Source organism: Eumetopias jubatus, unplaced genomic scaffold (assembly GCF_037043125.1).
Source record: "Eumetopias jubatus isolate StellerSeaLion01/CBP00866 unplaced genomic scaffold, mEumJub1_p1.0 scaffold_3, whole genome shotgun sequence".
Taxonomy (NCBI): Eukaryota; Metazoa; Chordata; class Mammalia; order Carnivora; family Otariidae; genus Eumetopias; species Eumetopias jubatus.
Window position 1 is genome coordinate 1,374,565 of NW_028274809.1, and position 3,820 is coordinate 1,378,384.

The window sequence follows — 3,820 nt, forward strand, 5'->3', positions numbered from 1 at the left end:
ATGGAATGGGTTCCCACCTGGCACGGCAGCTTCCGGAAGAGGCCTCCGAGGTCATGGACACCCTTTCAGCACGAGCCTGGTCTGGGCACAGCTGGGTCTGGGCCAGACCTGTAGGCAGAGAACTGGGAGGGACCGTGGCCCTGCCCAGGTGGGGCTGGCCACACACATGTCCTCACCTTGCCTGGCAAATGGGCAGGAGAGGGGCCTGGCGCAGCCGGCTGGCTGGGGGCAAGGTCGCCCCAGCTCCTGGAACAGGATCTGCCTTTGTTTGAGAAGGGGGTATGGGGCTCTGGGTCTGCAAACAGAGGCAGCCCATTTTCCTAGAGCCTTTCCACCCCACACGCAAATGCCACGGTCCTTCCAGCAAAGGACACCGCTCGTCTTTCTCCCGACTTCCTTAGGGGGGTCGGCTGCTGCTGTGGAGGGTTCGGGAGCGTTGGCGTCTGGCAGGGGCAGCCGCAGCGAGGTCGCCGCCACCTCCACCTGGGGGGCCGCCCCTCCGGAGACAAAGCCAGTTCTGCCGCTTCCTGGGTGCGACCTCAGGGGCCATCCGTGAAACGGGGTGCAGCCCTGCTCACTGCAGGGAGGGGTGCCCTCTGTCCTCCCCACAGCACTGCTCTCCCGGGGCCCTCTTGTGCAAAACCCCGGAGTGGCGCCGTGGTCTTGGCTGCATCTCCGACCCCCACCCCCTCCCAGGGAGACCCTGCGCAGTGGGTCGGGGCCCGGCAGGGACACCCTGAGCCGGAGGGTCCGCACTGAGCTCTCTGTCTGGGGTCCCCGAGATGGGTTCCCGGGTACCGACTGCGCTGGGGATGCTCCAGAGCCGGGAAGCGGGGTGAGACAGGCTGCAGGGGGCCTCAGCCTGATCCCACAGGGCCTCTGGACAGGAAGGGGTGGCCCGGAGATTTCCCAGCCTGAGACAACTCTACACTCTGCTCTGGCCGCACTGTGAAGGGCCCAGGAAGAGGTCAGCTCCGGGGGTTCCCGGCACTCTGCTCACGGTGGCCCCGGGGATGTCTGCTGGGGAAGAGCGGCGGGGCGGCTGCTGGGGGCCACCGCTCACGCAGTGTAGCCGTGCTACACCAGGCTTTTTGACAATAACTTTTTATATCCATTTGTGTAACACTGAGAAATATGTTGGTGGAAGTGGGGAAAAAAGCCTCCAACTGTGGCTTAACAAAACAGATTTTCCTCACCTCAGTAGACCCAGCAGGCCCAGCCGCCAAGTCCAGGTTCCTGGCCCCGAGCCGGCCGCACTGGCCCTTGCCCTCAAGACAGCAGGTGCCACGGGCTAAGCATGAGCCCCAGGCCACCCGGCCGCCAGGCAGCCTGGAAGGGGAACAGACCCCAGGGGCTGGGGTAGAACCAGTGCGCCTCCCCCCCCAGGGGTGGGCACCTGGCTGGTCCCAACACAATCACTGGGCTGAACGGCCCTGGTAAGTGACTGCCAGCCAGGGGCGCCGCTGCTCCCCAACACTCACCTGCCCTGCACTCAGTCTGAGGGCTGGGCCGTCTTCCTGTGCCCCACGAGCTATCCCCCTCGCTCAAGCCCTGCCCTCAGGACCCTGCCCAGGCCCGCCCCCCCTCCCAAACATTCCCTCCGCACAGAGCAAGCACCCTCCCCCGGGTGGCCACCTGGTCCACTCCCCGCCCGCCCGCCTCCATCCTCGCTGCTGGCCTCTTGCCACAGTAGGTGTCTGCGTGCCTGGCCCCCGCCCCGCCCCTCCTCAGGGTGCCTCCCCTGCCAGGAAACCTCCCTGCTCCTCCTCCCTCGCGGCCTCCTGGGCCACCACCGCTAGCTCCCCACGCGGGCTCTTCCCGCCAAGGGCCCCACAACCATGGGTTGGGGTTCCCGGGCCTCCTCTGCGGGTCCCCCTTCTGGGATGCTCTGCCAGAGGCTTCCCTCTCCCCGCCCTCTACTCGGCCGCCTCCTCTCTGCTGCCCCCTCAGCCTCCTTCCCCCCCACCCCCAGGGTGGGTCTGCCCCTCATCAGGGTCACCCCACCCCTGCTGCCAGTGAACCTGTCCATGCGCTCTGCTTTCTTCCGAAGGGCAAGTCACCTTCTATTGTCTATGGTTGTCGCTTCATCTACGCCCCCCAGGTCAGGGATTGTTTTTAAAATCTTAAAAAAAAAAAGGCTTGTTTTGTTCCTTGATGTAACCCAAGTACCTCAAAGGACGCCGAACCCCCCCTGTAGCCAGGCTTTCCCACACTTTATTATTCATTCCATCACCTCTGCCCCCCCAAACCCCCCCAGGCGGTGTCTTTGCTTGGGGTTGTTTCAGACCTTGGAAGGCTGTTCCCTCCTGTCTGCGCGCGCCCCTGCGGAGCCCTCTCCCATGGACATGTGGTTTCTGCGGCCGTGGCCTCCTTGGGTTTCCGAGTGGGCACTGTGGCTGCTTCCTGCTGAGGAGCATGTACTGAGGTGCCCAGGGCCGGGTGCGCTGTTTGAAGCTCAGGTGCCCCTGGGGTCCCTCCCCTCCCTCCGGGGACACCCCGCGCTGGGAGCTTTCTAACCGGCTAAGTTTGGGTAGGCGCACAGGGATGGCCCCTTTCGCAGTGTGTGCTTCTCGATGGCGGCGTGAGGGAAGGGGGGGGGGCCTTGGCCCTCTGGCTTCCCTGACGTGCCTCCTCTTGCCTTGGGCCGGTTTCCATCAGGGTTCTTCGATGCGGCCTTTGCCGGTTGCACACACTGCGAGCATCTTCATTTGCATCTGATCTACTCTTGGCGTTCCGTGCGCTACCGAATTCCACTTCTGTGTGAAGGAACCCATCAAAAGCTCGTCTTGCGGTCCTGCTTTGGGAGCCCACAGCCCCTCCTCTGATGTTCCCGTTCACACCGGGGCTTCTGACCCTCGGGACTTGGCCCTGCGGGGGACGTCCTGCCCACGGCGCGCCAGGCGCCTCCCCAACCCGGTCTGCAGCCTTCGGGATCCAGCAGGAAACTGCCTCTCTTGCCTCTTGTCCAAAGTCGTTCAAGGCTCAGCGTCGGTTTTAGGGTTCAGTGGATGGCACGCGACTGGGACAGCGCTGGGTTCAGCACCTCGTGCCCCGCCCCCTCCACCCCCGAAGTTTCCTGTCTGAGACGCGCAGATGCGCTGGGCAAGCGTCTGTGTCCCATCCCCATGAGGACAGGCCTGCTGAGGACTTTCTCTTACTGTCCTGTTTGCTCGAGGCTCTTTGGGTTTCTTTTCCCACCCGTGAGGAAACACCTGTTCTGTTAGCGGTGACCGTCAACATCTGGCCTCCCGTGCACCGTTTATAAGTGACTGCTCCCTTTCCTTGCTCGTGCCACACAATCTCTGCAGCCACCAGCCATACTCTGCCTCCCAGAATAAAAAGCGACGCCCTCGTGGCTGACGTCACGCCGTCTTTCCGGGGCACGGGCACGTCCCTCCCTTGCGTGGGCCAGAACGCCATCCCAGCTCCGCAGAGGGCTCCGCAGGCCCGTCACCTGCACTCCTGCAGGTCTCCGCCTTGTGCTCGGATGCATGGCTCCCCGGGAATAAGGCTTTCAGCAAGGGCATTCCAATCCTGAATCCTGGGGTCTAAACTTTCTCCTGCGACCTCTAGGGCCATCATCCCAAGGCCCTTTCTGGGCCCATGCCCTCCCACCCCCGTGTCCGCCGTGTTTGCTTTCTGTAGGCAGGTGCTCCTGGCTTCAGGCCAACTACTGCCACATCCGCAACTCCTGGGAGGGGTCACCCTGTCGCCCGGGGACCTCTGACCTGCTTGGGCTGCTCATGAGAATGGAGGGGGGAGGGCTGCCCCTGGCGAGATGCGGCCACTGAGCACCTGGAATGTGGCAAGTGCAACCGAG